Below are 9,735 nucleotides of genomic sequence, written 5' to 3'. Positions count from 1 at the left end.
CTTTCTGCTCAGCTACTTTAAAATGTATGAGGATGAGCCCCCAAGACACCTTATCTATATTCACAGTGCAATGTTATTTGAATTTTCTGAAAAGTTGCATGTTTCTTTCCTGTATTGTGTAAAATGCATGCAGGATCTCTATCTTATTTTGTACATCTTTAAAGCTTTTTCCAAACATTCATTCCTTATTTCTCGATTTTCAGGTGACTGAAAATTCCTGAGGCTTTTTCCTGGAAAAGAGTGGGTATTGGAGACCCATGTCAGGTATGTGAAGGTGGTTTGCATTGTGTGTCATGATGGCAAGGCAGTAGTGCTAAGAGGTGGTCAACAGGCTAGTCTTTCCTAAACTCAGTTTTACCATATGTAATCACACTTCTGTGTCACTTTACAGGATGTGATGAGCTTATGTGTAATAGTTAAGACCAGCCAGTGTCAACTTGCATCTCTTGAATTTTACCTTATTCTGCGAATAATCCACTGGTGCAGGCTTTCATTTGGAGTGTATTTTTTGCAAGTAACAAAGTGCCTAATGGAAATAAAAGGGCCTGTATAGGATTTTTGGGGAAGCACAAGTTGCACAGACTAGAAAAATCTGTTTTGGGAGCTGGAGAGATGGCTCAGCGGTTAAGAGCACTGACTGCTCTTCCAGAGGTCCTGAGTTCAGTCAGTTCCTAGCAACCACATGGTGGCTCACAACCATCTGTAATGGGATCTGACACCCTTTTCTGGTGCGTCTGAAGACAGCTATCATTGTTCTCACATACATAAAATAAATGAATCATTTTTTGTTTTTTTGTTTTTTAAAGAAAATCTGGTTTGGGAATCATAGTGGATATAAGAGAGTGAGCAGGCTGGGGTCTGGGAGTCACTTCCTAGTCAGGATTACTAGAAAGGTAAGCTCTTGCCTGTGTTTGGCTTCTCTTTTCTACTGAACACACAAATTCCATAGAAGAAATACCAGACAGAATTCTCTTGAGTCAGCTTAAAGCCCTCACTTTAATACTCTTGTGTAAGAAAGAACTAATTCCTCAAAACTAAAATTCAGTCTGGTGTAGTTGCTCAGAATGTCACCTCAGCCCTCAAGAGTCTAAGGCATGGGAAATGACACTCTTTGAAGACTCACCTGGACTGTAGACTGCAACATTGTCTAAACCACAAAGGAGGGAGGAAGGGTGAGCTAAAAGGGAATTTATGTCAGAAAAGGACAAGTGTGTAGTAATTACTATACAGAAGCAATGACGTCAAACAACTTCCTAAGGCTATAATAAGTCAACGTTGATTGTTGGTAGGTTGTGCCATGTTAACCCTATAGTCAGAGTGTGTAAGGAAATGGTGTTTCTCACACTGAAGAGAAATTTTGTGGTGGAAAGAACACTAAGCATGGTTCAGTGCACACCTGTGATTCCCCCTCAGGAAGAGGAGGCAGGAGGATCAGACGTTCAAAGTTAATCCTTAGCCTACAAAGCAAGTTGAAGCCAGCCTTTGCTATATGTGACACTGTCTTTAAAGACTGAGCAGGGAGGGACAGAGGAATGGACATGGAGCCTGATAAACCAGAGCTGTCTTTTGTTCCAAAACAATTTGTTTCTACAACTAGGAAAGGCAGATGGTCAGAGTGAAGTAGTGAGTAGTGACAGAAGAAGGAATTGTCCTCAGTTGCTACCCAGTGTTCCAGGTAAGAATGAAGATGCATCCGGAGCTGCTAGGCTATTGTGGTGCCACCAGTACAGCCAGGTCAGACCGTTTTCTGGTTGAAAAAGAATAGCGTCCTATTAAAACCCAGGCTTCTCTCATATGAGAGAGGAGGATAGATATGAGCTTAGCAAATAGAGTTGATGGGAGATTGACATAGTAAAAGATGCTTGGCTTAGAGGTTTTGGAGTTCTGTAGCCCACAACAAGGCTTGGTCCCAAGAACAAAAGTAGGCTAATGAAGAAGAGAACTCAAATTGAATGCCTACTGTGTCTATCTATATTTACAACCGGTAGTGGGAATGGTAAGATAATTTATATTGCTTCTGTAGCAAGTTGAGAGGATAACATACCAAGATTGCTACATGCCAAGAATCCATTCTCTGGAACAACTGCTTCTATAAAACAATAACTGTATTCAGTATTCTCTCAGAGGCTGTTTATTAAAGATGAACAGTAAAGATGGCAAGCTGGGTGGTAGGAGCAGTACTTGGGAGGCAGAGGCAGGATGATCTCAGAGTTCAAGGCCAGCCTGTTCTACAGATTCCAGGACAGCTGAGCTACACGAAGAAACTCTGTTTCAGAAGAATAGAACAAAAACCTGCTGTCAAAGTAGCAGAGTTGTTCCTTTTACATCAGATATGACATTCGGGTAGGGAGGCATCAGTCACTACTGTATGTATGTGGAGGCCTTCAGACAACTTTGTAGAGTTGGTTCTCCCACCTACATGGGTTCCTGGGATTGATCTCAAGTCACCAGGCTTGTCTCCAGACATCTACCTTTACCTACTGTGTTATTGCTAGCTTCATCATTTGTTATATATAACGGAACTTTAACCCCAGAAAATACCAGTAGCAGCCAAAGTCACACAGTTACATAGCAAAGGTAAGATTTTCAGGTGGTGTGATTTTTAGACTATGATCAGTCACAAATGTGTACTGCATTTGGAAGTACTTTCACCTGCTAGTTAAGGCCATCTTGGAGAACCCATTGCCATTCTTTTTCCTGGAAGGAGACTTCTCGTCCAGGACATTATCATAAATACTAGCTGAAACGTGAGCCGGTAAGCTTGTGCAGCTGAATCACGGGTCTTCATCATTTTATCATCTCCCTCGAGAGAGCAAGGGCTATATAGTTACATTATTCTGCTGCTACACCGGCTAAGAAGCCTGGAGCTGCTGAGGGGCCTCAGGATTGTAAGGGCAATGGTGAAACTTAAATTCATAAGGAATTATGTGCATTGGTGATTTGTCTACATGCATGTGTGTGAGGGTGCGGAACCAGAGTTAGAATTGTGAGCTGCCATGTGGGTGCTGGGAATTGAACTCAGGTCCTCTGGAAGACTGGACTGCTCTTAACTGCTGAGCCATCTCTCCAGCCCCCTCCAAAGCAAGTTTATAGAACTCTTAAGTGAGTTATTTGCCAAGTCTCCATTTTGCTGATAGTTGCATCTTCGCAGCATTATTTAACAGAATGAGCAAACGCATATAAAACAAGGGCTAGGGATATAGCTCAGTTGGTAGAGTGTTTGTACAGCTGTGTAAATACTAGTTGTAATAAAAGAATAGGTTAGGGCTAATTTTAAAAAGTTGAAATTTAAGAAAAATTTTAAGGTATAAGATTGAGAGTTTTTAGAACCACGCCTATGTTTGACAATTGTGCTAGCAAAGTAGGGGGAAGGCCTTAAAGTGGTACCACTTGTGTGCTGGAGAATAAAAGGGATGGGTAGGCCCTCTCCCCACAGCTGGACTTGTTGTTGCCTGACATCCTTTTGGTTCCTGTATTACAGGAAGGGGAATCATTGCTCTCATACCAGGTGTTTGGGCTGAATATGTTTACAGTCTCCTAGTCATCTGTGCTTTACAAAGCCAAGACTGTGACCTCGAACTTCTGATGATCATCCCCACCTCTCATTCAATGCTCTTTAAGGACTGTTGCTTGAGATAACCATCTCTTTTTATTGTTTGAACTTAGGTCTTACATAGAACTCACTAGACCTCATTTATAGAGAATTGCCTGCCCCTGCCTCCTGTGCTGTACTTAAAGATGTATGCTTCCATGCTGGGTGTGGTGGCACACGCCTTTAATCCCACCACTTGGGAAGCAGAGGCAGGCGGATTTCTGAGTTCGAGGCCAGCCTCAGAGTGAGTTCCAGGACAGCCAGGGCTACACAGAGAAACCCTGTCTCCAAAAAAACAAAAAACAAACAAACAAACAAAAAGATGTATGCTTCCCACACCTGACACTTACATTTAACAGAAACTCACAAGGGATGGGTGGAGGGCAGGATCTCTGTAGCTTTGGCTGTCCTGGAATTTACTGTGACTAAGCTAGCCTTGAACTTAAAAGAGATCCACCTTCTTCTGACTCCCAAGTACGTGTGCCACTGTGCCTAGCCAATCTGTCCATCTTCAGTTCTCAGTCAGTGCTAACTGCTGAGCATGTCATAGCAGCATCCCGTTTAGCTCTCACAGTTCACCGTGTGATGCTGGGACGTTGGCTGGGATCCGGCTACCCACACTATGCTAGTCAGGCATTCTTCCAATGTGATCACAGCATTGGAGAGCTAAAATCCAAACTCGGGTCTTAGACTCATACTTAACTGTTGCCTTCTGGATTCTTGTAATCTGTTTGGTTAACCACAAGATCAATTTACTGAAAGGTGCTCCAAACTATGGTGTTTAGAATTCATGCTTCTGTCTTTGTTTCTAGATTTCTGTAGTTAAAAGATTTGGATTTTTACGAATTTACAGCCTCTGTAGACTCACATGCACTCTTAGATTTCAGATTAATAGTCATTGCATGCTTAGAGCTAGCACACATCTAATGAATATTTAATAACATGGAATAGACAGGCTAGAAACAGCTGTGTGAGACAGCAGCTGCTGGGGGGAGGGGAGAAAGTACACTACACTGCCTAATTACCCTTCTTCTGTTTTCAGGCCTAGAGAAAAAGGACTCTTTGCTAGGCCCTTTAACAGAGAAGTTCTGTGGTGGAAAGCACTGCACCGTGGACTAGTTGGGTCCAATTAGCAATTTTCCATACCCTGAGGTGGCCAGATATACATTCTCCCCTAGCAGTCTCCTACAGGAGAAAAGCTGTGTGTTTTCTCCTAGCTGTAATCCCTAGCACTCACTCAGCAGACAGAAGCAGGAGATAAAAGGCCAGCCTTTACTGGCTTACTGACAAGACTGGTGACTGGCAGGAAGTTGGATTTAGTAGGTAGAAAGAATGTATACATGGACTCAACAGCCATGTGTGGTGGTACACGCCTGTGATCCCAGCACTCCAAGAGCCATGCATGGTGGTACACGCCTAAATGGAACTTTTCAAGAGTAGCCTTCATTACATAGCTAGATAAAGGTTAGCCTAGGCTGCATAAAGAAACCTTGTTTTAAACAAAATTTTCTCCAAAATTTCTGAGTTGTTTGTTGTGATAGGGTGTGACTGTATCACTAGCTGGCCTCAAACTTTACAAAGATTCACCTGCCTCTGCTTCCCAAGTGCTGAGGTTACAGGCACATGCCACCATGCCTAGGTATTTATTTTTATTTATTTTAAAAGCTCATTTTCTGTATTTGGATGTTTCACAAGCAGATAAATTTTTGAACTCTGTGTGATGGTCCAGTGTCTGTGGAGGTCAGAAGAGGGTGTTGAATATCCTGGGACTGGTGAAGCTGGCATTAACAAGACCACTGTGCTCTGCCATGTGAGTGCTGGGAGCCAAACCCTGGTTCTGTAAAGGCAGGCGGTGCTCTTAACTACTACACCGTATACTACACCAGCTCAGTTTTGGGATTGCTTAACCATAAATGAACACCCATCCTTACCATTTCTGGCCTGTGCTGCAGTGACCGCAATTGTCTGCGTTTCAAGCAGGAAGTGGACAAGTCAAGTTCTCGGGTTTCACACGGGCAACCCCCTTAGATTTAAGGAGCTTCCTGCCTCAAGAAGGCCCTATGCAAATTGTGGGTCTCTAGAAAAATGAGATCATTTGAGGTGTTTCTGTTCAGTGAGCCACAGGCCATTCGACAGAATGAGTCAGTAAATAAAAGTAGGAAATTGGGTATAATTTAAGTTTAATACTGTATTAAGATATCTGTTGACTGCCCCTTTGTTCGCCTTTGGAGTTGGGCTTGTCCATCAGGGGTTCAACATCCCTTCCTTGATACTATTATGTATGTGAAGTTTGAAGTAGACAAGTTTGGGATTCGATGTAAAACACAATTTTTAGGTTCTTCTGACTCCAGTAGTGTAGATGTAAGGTGAGCATTTCCATTGCCCAGCTCTTTGAAGGTAGAATGTGGGAAGCAGCAGTCTTTGAGGAAGAAATAGGACGAACAGAATAGCTCAGTGATAATGTGTAAGGCCTTTGGTTCCATTGTAGTACTGGGGAAAAAGGGGAAGTTGCAGGAAAATACCCTGTACTCTTATAAGACTTGTTTATTTATTTATTACAGCAAAGGCTGGCCTTCAACTCAGCTGTGCAGTGATAAAGACACTAAGCTTTTGGTCCTCCTGTCTTTATCTCTAAGCCCTAACATTCCTTGTGTACATCACTACACTCACTGTCTTAGTCAGGCTTTCTTTTTTTTTTTTTTTTTTTTTAAAGATTTATTTATTTTTTTATTTAGTGTATATGAGTACACCATTGCTCTCTTCAGACACACCAGAAGAGGGCATCAGACCCCATTACAGATGGTTGTGAGCCACCATGTGGTTGCTGGGAATTGAACTCAGGACCTCTGGAAGAGCAATCGATGGTCTTAACCGCTGAGCCATCTCTCCAGCCCATTAGTCAGGCTTTCTATTCCTGCACAAACATCATGACCAAGAAGCAAGTTGGGGAGGAAAGGGTTTATTCAGCTTATACTTCCACACTGCTGTTCATCACCAGAGGAAGTCAGGACAGGAACTCAAGCAGGTTAGGAAGCAGGAGCTGATGCAGAGTCATGGAGGGGTGTTACTGGGTTGCTTCCCCTGGCTTGCTTACCTTGCTTTCTTATAGAACCCAGGACTACCAGCCCAAGGACGGCACTACCCACAATGGGCACGCCCACCTTTGATCACTAATTGAGAAAAATGCCTTACAGCTGGATCTCATAGAGGCATTTCCTCAACTGAAGCTCCTTTCTCTGTGATAACGCTAGCTTAAGTTGACACACAGAACCAGCCAGTCCACTCTCCCTTCATGTAATTGAAACTAAGGCTTTGTATGTGTTATGAAAGTGTTTAACCAATAGCCACATCTCTAGCCCTCCATAGGATTCTTTTTTGGTTTTTCAAGACAGGGTTTCTCTGTATAGCCCTGGCTGTCCTGTAACTCACTCTGTAGACCAGGCTGGCCTCAAACTCAGAAATCTGCCTGTCTCTGCCTCCCAAGTGCTGGGCTTAAAGGCGTGCGCCACCACAGCCCGGCCCTCCATAGGATTCTTAATAAGCTTCTTGTTAGAAATCGGTATAAATAGTCCTTTTAATTTTTTTTAAATACATATTGTTATAAATTAGAGCACCTACTGTGTGTTAGTTACTGGGGATTGAGTGATCAGTAATGGACCTAAGTCCCTCCCTTCATGGAGCTCACAGTCTATTTTGAGAAGTAGACACTGCACAGAAAACTCATTAACCCACATCATTTCAGTTTTGAGCTATCCTTCCTTGGAACTCTCCTCATTCTGGGGAATTCTTTCATGGTTTCTTTAAATGTGTCTGAATTACTCAGTAATTTATATTGTGATAGGTTTCAAAACAAAAAACACTCTATAGAAAGTATACTGCCAGTGGACAGTGGTGGTGCACGCCTTTGATCTCAGCACTTGGGAGGCAGAGGCAGGTGGATTTCTGAGTTTGAGGGCAATCTGGTCTACAGTGTGAGTTCCAGGACAGCCAGGGCTGCACTCTAGAGAAACCTTGTCTCGAAAAGCGAAATAAATAAATAAATAAATAAATAAATAAATAAATAAATATTTTAAAAAAAGTGTACTGCCTGGGTTTCAAGAAAGAAAGGAAGGAAGAGAGAGAAAGAAAGAGAAAGAAGCTGCCACCTAAAGGAAGACTTGCTTGAGCCCCAGGGTCTTGGGAGATGGTTTGGATAAAGGATATGGAACACTAAACTGAGCAGAAGGTAGTGCGAGGCAGGCATCTAGACCTTGTGTGAGTGGACCACTTGCACTGTTCCTAGGGTCTTGGGCATTTTATGCAAACTCTCAATGACTGAGCCACACCTCAACCCATGTGTCTGATTTTAAAACTTGTTAATACACAGAGAACCTCTTTGGAAGCCTTGTTAGTCCAGACCTGAAGTGAGTTAGTTCTGTGGCTTGGGATCTAACTCAGTAACACTGCAGGTCTGGTCCCCATACTATGGTGTGTGTGTGTGTGTGTGTGTGTATATATCCACTGCATGTATGTGGAGGTCAGAGGGCAACTCGGGCTAGTCCTTTCCTTCCACCCTTATGTGGGTTCTTGTTAAGCAGCAAGCACCTTTATGCACTGAGCTACCTTCCTGCCCCCACCTATTTAGTTTTTGTTTGAGAAGAGTGTCTTCACTGTGAAGTCCTGGCTGTCCTGGAATTAGCTATGTAGAGTGATCTGGTTTTGAACTCAGATCCTTCTATCTTTACCTATTGATTGCTGGGATTAAAGATATGCTAGCATATAACCTAATTTTTTTTAAGTGGTGGAACATTTGTCTAGTACATGGATCAAGCCCTAAGGTTGATTCCACAGTGTTCTGCATCCCCTAGTCTGTGATAAAGTAATATAATTGAAAATGAAAATCAGAGCTGGAGAGATGGCTCAAGTGTTTAAAAGATTTAAGAATGGTTGCTACTTTTTCAGAGAACTCAGTTTGGTTCCCAGCACCCAGAATGGCAGCTCACAACCACTTGTAGCTTGATCTCCAGGATTTGATGCCCTCTCTTGGCCTGCCTTCACTCTGGCACAGAATAAATATATAAAAAGTAAGAATACAGAGAACTAGGTATGTTCACCAGCTCCTGGAACATACCATAGGGCTAGATTTGGGAGAAAGGAAATATGTTAAGATTATAGGCCGAAACTGGACATGGTAGTGAGAACACACCTTTAAGGTGGAGGATCTTCATTTGATCTCTGCCAGAGCTACAGCCTAGTGAGACCAGGGCTGAAATGATGGTAGGCATGGTAGATAGTGTCCCTTAGAAGAAGCTAGGCTGGAGAGGTGGCTCAGCCTTGGTTCCTGGCACTCATGTCTACCAGGTCTAGAGCATCTCATGCCTCTGACTTCTTGAAGCACATACACACATAATTTCAAAGATCTTTTCAAAAGTAGAATCACTTCTGTGGGGTTTTACTTAATATCAGGCCCCAGCCCCATGTCTCAAGATTAGATAACATGGACTCTGGGGGCAGGGCCAGACTCCTTTGTAAGGTCAGATGAGATGGACCCTTGAATGAACTTTCTTACTCCTTTGTAAACTCACGCTTTTTTTGGTTTGGGATAACCAAAGCATTGTATTTTGAAAGCTGGAAATGTTGGGGTGTGGTGGAGCATACATTTTGAAGGTGGAGACAGACAACAGACCTCTGAGGTCAAGGCCAAGCCTGGTCTACATAGCGAGTTCCTAGATGGGGCTATAGTGATAATCTTGTCTGAAAACAAACCATGGGGGCTGGATCTCAGCAGTTAAGAGCAGCTCTTCCAAAGGATTCAGATTCAATTCCTAGCACTCAAATGGCAGCTCGCAGCTGTCTGTAAGTACAGAGCCAGGAGATCCAATACCTTTACACAGACGTATATGTAGACAAAGCATCAATGTACATAAAATAAAGTTCAGTTTAAAAAAAACACCTGAATGTAGTGACAATTCTTGGATTTTGGTTTCTTTTTCTTTTTTTTTTTTTTTTGGTTTTTCGAGACAGGGTTTCTCTGAGTAGCCCTGGCTGTCCTGGAACTCACTCTGTAGACCAGGCTAGCCTCGAACTCTCGAACTCAGAAATCCGCCTGCCTCTGCCTCCCAAGTGCTGGGATTAAAGGCATGCGCCACCACCGCCCGGCGGAT

The 9,735-nt window shown here is 43.0% G+C and overlaps 1 long non-coding RNA gene across 1 annotated transcript in view; it reads left to right on the top strand.

Moving 5' to 3' along the window:
- The first annotated feature begins 36 nt into the window (after positions 1-36).
- Positions 37-9,735, top strand: part of LOC114614139 — an 11,739-nt gene continuing 2,040 nt past the window's right edge. The window contains exon 1 of the long non-coding RNA XR_003710281.1: positions 37-264. This is a non-coding gene — a long non-coding RNA (uncharacterized LOC114614139). The remainder of the gene's footprint in view (positions 265-9,735) is intronic.

The sequence above is a fragment of the Grammomys surdaster genome, unplaced genomic scaffold (genome assembly GCF_004785775.1).
Source record: "Grammomys surdaster isolate TR1022 unplaced genomic scaffold, NIH_TR_1.0 126313, whole genome shotgun sequence".
Lineage (NCBI taxonomy): Eukaryota > Metazoa > Chordata > Mammalia > Rodentia > Muridae > Grammomys > Grammomys surdaster.
Note: the sequence above shows the minus strand (reverse complement) of the source record. Positions and strands in the feature narration are given on the sequence as shown.